The sequence below is a fragment of the Empidonax traillii genome, unplaced genomic scaffold, assembly GCF_003031625.1.
Source record: "Empidonax traillii isolate 1590-97213 ecotype Southwest subspecies unplaced genomic scaffold, ASM303162v1 scaffold315:size618497, whole genome shotgun sequence".
In the NCBI taxonomy this organism is placed as follows: Eukaryota; Metazoa; Chordata; class Aves; order Passeriformes; family Tyrannidae; genus Empidonax; species Empidonax traillii.
Window position 1 is genome coordinate 555,855 of NW_020955508.1, and position 11,497 is coordinate 567,351.

Here is an 11,497-nt window from a genome sequence, read left to right on the forward strand (position 1 = left end):
TTTTTTTTTTTTTTTTTGAGATGGCATAATGCTGATAGTATCAGAAAAACTACGGGCAGGGAAACAAAGCATTCAGTAAGTTACAGTGCCATCTATAGAGGAACCACAGCACCAGCCTGCAAACTGAGGTCACTGCCTTCAAAAACCTTATTGCAACCAGGTCACTGCTTTAATCATTAGGTGGAACTAAACGTTAAATCTGACAGGAAACTGAGCAGTGCACTCAATCTTTAGGCACTACTGAAATCCTCAGAAGACTTGTTCAGCTTTCCCCCCTAGTTCTCTCAGGCCATATTTTAATGTCAGTGTTGTCCCAGTTTTGCATTTGTTTTTTTCAGGTGGGCCTCCATCTCCAGGTAACACAGAGCTGCTTGGTGGTCTCAGTCAGGGGCAAGAGCGCTCTTAAACTCAGCCTTACCCTTGCCAAAGGAGTAGGCTAATGAAGGTTCTCAGGTGAGGCTTTGCATAAGATAGAACTGAGGAAAGTCTTGTAATTCTCAGTGCATGTCTGTTATCACCTAGTGGGAAAGGGTGTGGCTGGGATGTCAGGGGTCTGCCTCCAACTTCCTATTGTTTCTGCAGCTGATGCTTCTGTATTTTAGGAGCTGGATACTGCCAGCAGGCTGTTACATTGTAGAGTGAGTTGTACAGCTCTTTGAAATATGTTTTGCATAAAGAAAATGGATATACATTAAGCCGAGGAGAGATGCTGAGATGTTGCCTTCATGATGAAGAGTTAGAAACTGGTGTGAAAGAGTCAGATTCAAGTCCCTGTTCCAGGGATTGTGCATTGCTCAGGAAGTGGAGGACCACTGCAGGAAGTGCCAGATAGCTTAGTAGTTAAACTTAGTTAAATGCAGGGGGCTTCAATGTATGTCTTGGCAGCAGAGCGGAGAAAAGGCCTAACCAGGGAAGTGACATAACCCAGGGCAGCCTATCATTCTCTTCTTTTTCTCTCATTCAAAAGGACATTAGGAGAATATTCACTTGAAGAGTATTAAGCAGGGATAAATGCCTCCTTCTTACCATCACAACATGTTTAACTCCATTTGGGGTAAACCTGTGCCTAGACTCAGTATTTCCCACCAGCTGGTTTAAGCAGTGTCCCACTCTGTTGTTTTCCATCTCTGTGCTCCCCAGCCATAAGCCCCTTGTCCCTCCCACTGAATTTGTAGGGGATCATGCTGCCCAACTGAAGGCTGAGGTTTCCCTGAGTGATGATGTATGTGGGAGTGGGTCTTTGCTCTGAAGAGTTTGCTCAGGGAGGCAGGTGGCAGAGCAGGGCATTTAATGTAAGACTCTGGTGACCTGGTCTGACCGCCCAGCCCTCCTGCTTTTTTCTACCAGTTGGCCACAGCACTGTGGCTTATCACTGAGCATCCCCATTGCTTTGGACAATAATGACTTTCTGCCTCTTATAAGTCTGTAGATTTTGTTAAGTGAGTAAAAGAAGGCCCAGCATCTAACATGGTACCATGTACCATCACTGGGTGTTTTGCCACCAACTTCAGCTGCCTTAGGAGTTGGGTTTATTACCCTGAAGAGACGAGGCTTCATTGTGGAACTGAATTTCTTGTGCCTACCTACAGCAAAGTTCACCCATTTTCAGCACTGGCAAAAAGCTACTTGCAAAACAAATCTGAGAAGATAAAAACATAAAACATAAAGGCAAAAATTCACAGGCATCTTTAAAGAAAATGTGTAAAGTCTTTTACTAGTGAAAACTGCTCTTTACATTCATTTGGTATTCATTGAAAATGCTGTGTTATCTTTTGAAAAGCCGTAGACATAGCTTTGGGGAAAATATTTTGAATGAGCAGGGAGAATAAAATTTTTTCTTCCAGCAGGAGTAATGTTTACGGTGTTAGATCCAGAGAGGTAAAAAAATCACTGTTAAAAACAAAGTCTGACTAGCTGAGAGTCTATATATGCTGCCATGCCAGAAACACAGTACTTCTTTCAACACTGACACTTTCCTTTGCCTGTCACCTCAGTGAATACTTCCTTTTTCTAAATGCCCACCAGGCTGTAGAAAGTAGCACAGAGTAAGACGATACTCCACGAGAATAAGGGCATGACAATGAGTCAATGGAGTCTCTTGGGCAGAGGTATTTTTTGCACGATAGAGAGAAACTGTCACCCTTTGAGATACGGTGGAAATAGAGAGGATATCTTAGGACAAAGACTATTCTAGGAAACAATCCCCTCATCACTGCATGCCAGTTAAGCTCCAGCATAGCTCATGCTGTGTGGCTGCTTCTTAGAAATGCAGACCTGGGCTGCTTCTGTCCACCTGTTGTGTCTCACCCTGAAGACTTCCCAGACTAGCACACTTAGAGATGTACTAAAAACAAGCACATCTGGGCCACAAGACATAAGTGAAACTCATTACCAATTCAAGTACAAAATCTGTATGTTAGAATACAGCACATTTCTATATGAAAAGACCACTGTAGGCCCTGAACATTTTCAAGATTAGCTACAGTTTTAAATGAACCATGAAATGAGAGGCCTGGCCTTCTGTACTGTGGGCTGCAGTTGTATATTTGAATACCATAAAGATGCACTGGCTGTAGTTTGGGATGCCTTTTCCAGTATTCCATTCTGATAATTTCTGGTGTAATTCCCTTTTTAAATGCAGAAAGGTAAACTATAATTCCCTACAAGAAATAGCATGAGCTTCAGAGCACTTCTCTACATTATGAGTGATTTATTTCTTTTCACAGCTTGCAAAGTATATGCATATTAATATTTGCAGATGTTTCCTCCAGCTAGTTATCTTATTACATACACTGGGCAAAGCTTAAAGGGTACCACTGTGTACCCTTTTGTGTTGTTATGGATTTCACTGTTCATGCTTTATTTGAAAATAACATATGCATGAGCATTTATTCTGCCTCAGATGAGAATGAATATAAATAAATAAACAAACAGGTGTTGAAAGCCTTTTCCAGTTCCTGCATCTGTGTTTCCCTCCTGAAACAGAAGTCATTCTGAAAGCTTCACTGAAAGCTTGCTTTGAAAATGAGTATTTTTGCAGAGTGCTGACTGCAGTACCACATTAGCTAAAGAGATGCAATCACACAATGGTTTGCTTCTGTATTATCTAGGTCATGGGGCAGAATTCTCCTGGGTGCTAACATTTTCAATTAAGCTGAATTTGTTGGTGCACAGTGGAGCTATTTTCCTTTTTAAAGCTGGTCCTAAATGGCAATGCTAAGCGTCATGCCTGGTTTAACTGTTTTTGGTTCTATGTAGAATCAAGGCAGGGGGCTGGCCACTTATTCTGCCATGGCCAAGCATTAACCTGGCATTGAAGTTCCCTAATTTATGCTCCCCATCCCACATATTTACCACTGTTGATTTTATTAGGTGACATTGGCAGTGTTGTAGGGTGATACCTGAAGGGGTTGCTTGCAGTCATCCATGAAAAGTAGTTCAACAAAATATAGTTAAGGACATTGAACTGTTGGAGGAGGGCCACCAAGTTGATAGAGGGATGGATCACCTCACCTATGAGGAAAGGCTGAGAGAATTTGGATTTTTCAGCCTGGAAAAGAGAAGCTGGCAGGCTGACCTAATTGTGGCCTTCCAGTACCTCAAGGGAACTTGCAGGAAAGATGGGGCAGGACTATTTACAAGAGCATGTAGTGACAAGACAAGGGGGAATGGGTTTAAATTGAAAGAGAGTAGGTTTAGATTAGATATTAAGAAAAAAATTCTTTACTGTGAGGGTGATGAGGCGCTGGATCAGGTTGCCCAGGGAAATTGTGGATGCCCCATTCCTGGAGGTGTTCAAGGCCAGGTTGGATGGGGCTCTGAGCAACCTGGTCTAGTTGAAGGTGTCCTTGCCCACACCAGGGGGATTGGAACTAGATGATCTTCAAGGTCCCCTTCCAACCCAAACCATTCTACAATTCTATGATGATTCTATGATATTTAAAGTCAGTCTCTTTGCACAAAGTTTAGGTACTAAGAGCCTAAATTATATCCTAGAAATGCAAACCCTAGAATTTTAAATGTAGTGGAATCCAGAAGTCAGCATATGATAAACTTCCGTTAAATTCAATGCAGTAATTGATCTTATTTTTTTCCTAATCCTCTGCCTCCTACACATGAATGTGCTTGTGAGCAGTAGCTCTTCTTCAAGCATTTTAAAGAATTACCATGCAGGATGTATTGACTGCATTTAGGTTTTATGGTTTCTTATTTAGCCTTAAAGTTTTATAAATAACGTTATATTATGATGACCCATGTTGGATGTTGCGTATTTTACATAATGTGAATAAGGTATTAAATCTGTTATGTACATAAGAGAAAATAACAAATCCAGGTCAAGTCAGTGATTTGTTCAGGATAGCACAAGAAAATCTAAAGAACTGTATGACTGGTTCTGGCCCTCAGTGCTGCTAGATATTCTCTATGCTCTGGAGAGAGCCTTTTCTTCATCTGTTGATCTATGTTGTATGTATGAGGTTATTACATGGATGTAATAAGAAATATACCTTGGCCTCACTGCTGAAGAACTAGATGGGCAAATATTGAGATCTTGCCATAAACATAAAAAATAATGAGGGACTGGATAAAGCATATCCAACTTGTTATTCTTTTATTTCTTAAGAAGCTTTATAGAGCTTATTTCTTAAGAAGCATTCCAGCAGCATTCTTATGGAAAAAAAAATCCAAACAAACAAAAAAATCCCAAACACAAAACCAAAACCCTGAACAGAAGGAAGTTCTCTCTTGGTGGTCACTGTTTGAAAAGTCCAAAAATCTCCTGTCTGAGAATGATGGCAGAGACAGCCCACACAGGTCTGTGCTCTTTTAGTACACACAAACGTTATCTATTATATTGCAGTGTGCAAATATGCTAAAAATGTATACTTTATTTATACAAACTCATGTTACTGCTGCCGTAAAAAATATTTGGGAAAGAAGTTGAACTTGTGAATGCTTACACTTCAGAGTATAGTTACATTGTTGAGATTCACATTTTCTGCCTGGTTATAATTTATAAACATTGGATTTAGTCAGGGAAAGTCTTCGTACAACTTAACTGTAATTTCCTGTGGTAAATGGAGTCTGATGAGTGAGGATATGAAATCTTGGAAAAGTTAAATCATTCTAAGGAAAGCTGTCCTGCTCGATGTAGTAAAATTGGTACAATTTTTTAAGAAGGATTGGCAATTTGCTAATTCCCTGTCCAGTCCAAAGTGAAAAATACCAAGTAAGGGGCTTCCGCTTAAAAGTAAATGGACTTTTGCTCTCCTAATGTGATGGGTTTAGGCTCTGAGTCTAAGCAGATGTGGAAATATCATCAAGTGTCTGACTAAGGAAATCACTTCAGCCTATACATAATTTCAACCATGTGTTCGAGCCTAACTGAAGGCTTGCTTTTAGTTGAAATCATGGACTAACCATGAGCTGAGGCGCTCTGCAAAATCAGACCCCAAGTGGTACACAGAAAATAAAAATAAGTTCTCCTGTTCAGCCCAGGAGCTGAATTTAGCTAGCATATTTGAGCAAAGAACTTTTCCCTGCCCCGCTGAAGCTAAAGGACATTTCATGACATTCTTGTATCAAATGGGTCAGTAACAAAAACAATGTTGCTGTGGAGCTAATGTTTCAATGTTTTTCCTTTTCATTGCACCTTACAGCGACTCAAGTGCACTGTGGATTTTCCTTTCAAAAATGCTAGGTAAATTATAAGATAAAAAACCCCTGCTTGCATATTGTTTGAGGATGGTGGGAGAAATATCTCAAGTTTTGAAAATCAAAAAGATTTTAAGCTAATTTCTTCCCACATTTTTTCAGTCTGTCAATGAGTGTGTGGTTCTCAGCATATTCCTTGCAGAAAGACAGGCAGCAGTCCCAGCTTTCCTGGGACTCTCCCCTATTACAAGCCTCAGGAGTGACAGTTGTGAGTTACACACATCCACACTGCAGCTAAGCAGAGGATTAAAGTCCATCACTGACTGACATGGATCCCTGCAGCAGCTGTGGCATACAGGCACTAGAAATGAAGCAACTTTTGTAAAACGTGTTGTACAAGATCCCCGTCTGCTTAACCAGCGGTTTCTCATTGCCCTGAAACACTGCACTTTCCCAAAGAGCAACAACTTGCCTAAACCCTCATAGCCTGATCCTGGTCCATGAACATGCATCAGACTGATTCAAACCAAATAGAGGATTTTGCCACCTCAGGGAAAAGATTTTCATGATGTTTTACAGGAAAGTCTGTTGTAACTGCTGTCTGTGCCCATTATTTCCAAAATGCAGCAGAGATTACTTTATGACATGTTCTCTGAGGGTCATGAAAATTGAAAACCAAGTTCTGAATTGTGTATTTAGGGAAGATCACGTCCACTTCCGTATGCAGCATTGGGCTACCTCAAAAACCTCCAACAGCTGCTTTCTGAAGTAGAGAAAAATTAACCACCCAGTATCTAAACCCTTCTCTCACATTGTTCGGTAAGAACTGATCCTAAGAAAGATGTTGTTTATTGACACAACTTGACATTTAGGGCCATAGTTCAGTGAAAGGAGAAAATAGTTGGTAAAGTCAGAGAAATATCAAGCTAGCCAAATAATTATATTTTTTTCTGAACCATGTTGTTCCTTCATCAATACTTCTTCAAACCATTCCATAAAAGCATCAGAAACATGGCCACAAGCTTGCCACTTGACTTCTGTATGTCAGAAAGCCTTCATGCTACAACCACTCTTTTTTCTGTAATCATCTGCAATTTAGATTTATGCATCATCCTCAACTTCCCAGTGTTGCTAAACATATTTGTGGGAAGGAAAGGGGAAGAAGAGGAAGAAAGCAGTATTTCTTGAATGTTGATGCAGTTTAAGTCTACTGGAAAAATATCTGTAGGCATTAGAAGGGGACTCTGGGGACTGTATGTCAATACAGACCCTCTTTTGCAGACAGACATGAGTTCACCTGACTGTTCTCCAAGTCAGCACTGAGCTTTAGCTAATTAGCTGAGCTAAGAGGGTGGATGTATTAACTCAGGCCCAAAGCCAGCATAGAGTAAATATAAAAACTCTACCTGCAAAAAAAAAAAATTTCCCAAAAAACCTCCAAACCAACCAACCAAAACCAAAAACCCCACAACCCATATGTAGTTATTAACTTAGTTTTAATTCCAACTCTGCCATCAGTTTCAAGCATCCCCTTAGGCAAATCAGGGAACCCATGTCTCCATTCCTTACTTGCAAAATGTGGATAGTAAAGCTGCACTTCTCACACTCTCCTCACACTAAGAGTAGAAGCTGTTCTGCTAAGATGTTAGCATGCACATGTATAAAGACTTGTAAAGAAAATTCAGTTCAGTCTGGTTACACTATTGTAAGTAGTAATACCTCTCAGTATGGTATTGAGTGTTCTTAAGCAATGGAACTGTCTTGTTTTTTATGGTACCCAGCTTTAGCATTTCAAGCAACTGAAATACCTTTGCTCAGTCTTGTTCCTCCAAGGTCATTCAGATCTCACTTTTTATATGTTGCTGCAGGCCTTGCAATATCATCTAACCACATAATTAAACTGGTCTAGGAAAAAAGTACATAAGAAAGTTTCAAACCAGTTCTACATAGCTCATTACTTGTTCATTGAGCTTCATGTAGCACACATTTTTGATGCAGAATTCTTTAAGGGGTTGGGAAACTGTCATTGAGCAGTCTTATGTTGTTCATGGTACTGCTGGAAAGATGATAATTGAAAAACATGCAGGAGTTCTCTCCTTTTTCAATTTTCCCTATCACTCATTGCTGTTTTTCACACTAGGGTACCCACAGAGATGTTATACACATCCTCAGAGAGGAGTCCTCCAGTTTCTGATTTACTGACCATGGGAATCTTCCCTTGGCCTCTGGTTTCTCCCCTCTCTGTGAATTGACAACCCTCCCATCAGTGATAAAACCTGCACCTCCTCCTAGATGCATCAGCTGCTGTTTCTGCAGCCATTCTTGTCCTTCCACCTCAGCCTGGGAAGAAAAGCATCAGCATCAGCCTCCAGCTCTTCCTGGGGTAAACAACTCTCCCACGCAAGGCACAGAGAGGAGACTCATGATTAGCTCCTTCTCAAGGAGCACAGCACTCAGTTCCCAAGGCTGGAGCAACACTGATTGCTGCTTTAATTTTTCAAAGGTAACCTCAGGTAGCTTAACAAAAGCTGGTTGTTAAATTCCAGTCCCTTACAAACTTCCAAGGATGGAGATGCTCTTGTTTCTCTGATGACTTGTTCCAGAATATCACCTTTCCATGAAGAAGTACTATTCTAGTTTCCAAATGTCCCGAATTGAACCTTCCAAGATGCAATTTCCAGTTACTGCCCTTTAATATACCACCTCCTACTACCAAGAAAAAGTACGGCTTTGTTATCTTTGCAACTGCCCTTGAAGTAGTTCCAGGCTACAATTAGATCCTGCCTTAATCTCCTCTATGCCAGACCATAAACACCCAGCTCCATGAGTCTCTCCTAGTAGGCCACATGCTCCCTATCTCTGTAGCCTGCTGCTGGACTCTCTCCATATTCCTCCACATCCTTCTTGGACTGGGTGGGGAGACCCAGAACTGAACTGCTATTCCAAGTGCAGCCTCACCAGGGCAAAGTAATAATGGATAATAACTTCCCTCCATCTGCTGGTCTTGCTCCTCCCAATGTAACTCCCAACATTTCCTTATTCACAAAGAGAGCACTCAGCACATGGGCTTATATTCAGTTTGGCAGCTGCTATAACCCCCAGGTTGCAGCAGGGCTGAAATTCAACCCATCACCTCCCGGCCACGTGGTGGCTCCAGCCGGGTGCCGAGCTCTGCACCTCACCCTGTTGAACTCTATGAGGTTTCTTCTAGATCCATCCATTCATCTGTTGAGGTTCCTTAGGTTCAAAGCATTTGGAATGTCAACCACCCCTTATAACTTAATATCATCCCATGCAAGAATTTAAAGATTACAAAATGCAAATGATACTTTAATTCCTTTAGTCGCAAAGGAACTTAAATGCTAGTACTCCACTTCTGGATGCATTTTTCCCAGTTCTTGTTTGTTCCCCTTTGGTCCACAGTCTCACTGAGCTGAAGTCCTATCATCAGCCTCTTCCTGGCTGTTGGCAGCACCAGGAGAGGGATCCTGTGACTTTAAAGTTCATTGCAGTCTCGTTTCCTCCCAGTGCCCAGCACTGGCCCATAGAGCTCCCCACTGCCTTGGCATCAAAGGCAGGGGATACTAGTGTGTCTAGTTCCTTTTTCAGCTAATTACTTCTCCATCTTCATTATTTAGAGATTGGTGAGCTGCTCTGTACATCAAAAGCAGGACCCTGTTGGAGTTAGTCTCACACTCTTTCCTCACTCTCCCAAAAAAGTGTTCTATTTAGCATGGAAATAGTAGTGCAAATATTGTACAGCAGTTTATACTGGACAAAGAGGTGGTGTGGTGCTGTGTCAGCTTCAAGTAAACTGGGGATCTAAGCCAAAAGCTATTCAAATGTGTAAAGAGGCTTTACATTACACACAATGCCTAAATTTTGAATAAATAAGGATTGGCTATTTTGCCACATCAGAAGTGTGCTTAAGCATGTGAGTGGTCTCATTGAAAGCAGTAGATTTAAAAACTGGGGATTTAAAAAATAAGATCACTTCTGGATCTGTTCTGCCGTTGGACTTGTTGCTCAAAGTTTCCCAATGCTGCCACCTACAGAATAGGTTGACTACAGCTTTCAACAGAGCAGAGAAGAAAACTGTTACAAATATTATAAGATTGCACACAGTCAACCCTGGATACACTTCTAAATTGGCAATGTGCAGGTCTAAACAGATAAACCTGAAATCCTACCTGAGACTCTTAAATATTTCTTATATATTTCTGAGGATAGTTCTGTATATTAACTGTTGAAAGAACACCTCTAGAAGGCTGCACAAAAAATGGCAGGAACCTCTTGATTTAAAACAAATAATTTGCTCAATAGATTCCTCTATCTGGAAGAGTAGTGGTGGCAATAGCCAGTCACAGGTTTCTTTCAGGGCATAAAACACAAGAGTGGGCTTCACAAGGTCCTGCCCTTCTCAACAACTCCCATAGGGAAAAATCAGGGGTAAATTTGGAAAAAAATATAGAGCTTTAGATAAGATTTAGAAAGGGTCAAAACAACTAATTTACTTAAGAAGGATGCACAGGAAATCAAGGAAAGATAACAGTTTCATGTGGACCTACAGATTTAAGAACAAAGAGGAAAAAATAAGGAAAGACAAGAAACATAATATGAGTTGCACTTCTGAAAGAATGTGGCCAACAGAAAATACTAATTTATGAGAGAACATCTTCTCATGAAAACAGTGTTTTGATACATAGCACTCTAAAATAGCCTGCAGACATTTATACTTCTTGGCTGTAAGACCCCAGGCCTCGAGCTGTGAGCTCACTGAGGGGGTTTTACTTTAAAAATACACAAGGCCTAAAAAAATTCACCTGATGAATTTATTAAAAGAACCTTCAGTTGTTTTAATACCTTGGGAGACCTCACAGAAGATGCTGAACGTGTTTTTCAGGAGGTCAAATAACACACTTTCACTGGCAAACTTTAGAAAATAAGGGAACTTGGCAAGAGTTTAAAGGGCAACATTCAACCAAAATAAAGCATTTCACAAAGTAAGTACTTAGCACATGCTCACTCATAAAACTTACCATAATCCAACCTATTCAGCTCTAAGTTACCAAAAATATCAAGAAAGGAGATGAAGAAGTAAAGAGAGAGAAAAAGAATTTTAGCTACCATCTTGTGTCTCGTGCAAGTCCAGCTTCCACATGTCCAGAAGGCAGGGTGCAACCACACAATAGCTGCATGATGCTGCTTTTATTTGCTCTGTGCCCCTGTGGCCACCCCCCACCCCCAAGTGGGGCTTCCAGTGTGCCAGCTATTCTGAGGCTGGGTAAGGGGCTCTGGGGTTGCTGTGGGGCAGTGCTCCCAGTATCCAGTGGTTGACAGCTGCTCCAGAGTTGCCCACGGAGGCTCCAGTGGGCTGAGGTATGGAACAGGGCACTACCTTGGTAAAATTTGACTTCTCTCTCTGCCCTCCACCTTGAGTTAGTCTGAGCCAATAATTAATACAATTATCCAGTGTCTTGCATTGGCTCAAACACTTCTCCCAACTCCCGAGATCCCCAGTAATTTATCTTCCTCTTTTCTTGTTTCTTCTTTTTGTTCTAACTAGCAATATAAACAGTGCTATGGAAGTTTATTTAGTGTTTCATAAACTTTTTTTTCACTCTTTTGCTCAAGCTTCTGAGTTAAGAATCTACTAAGAGGCAACATTCTAATAATTTTGGCCCCACAAAAAAACCAAGGAATGGGTTGTGACAGACTGTTCTAATTTTCTCACATTCTGGTCCAAGGTACAGTTTGAAAGGATGAAAAAAAAGAGAACTAAGGAATGAATCTTACCCATCCACTCATGTATAACATTTCTATCAAGGCTGTTTTCCCCTTCAGA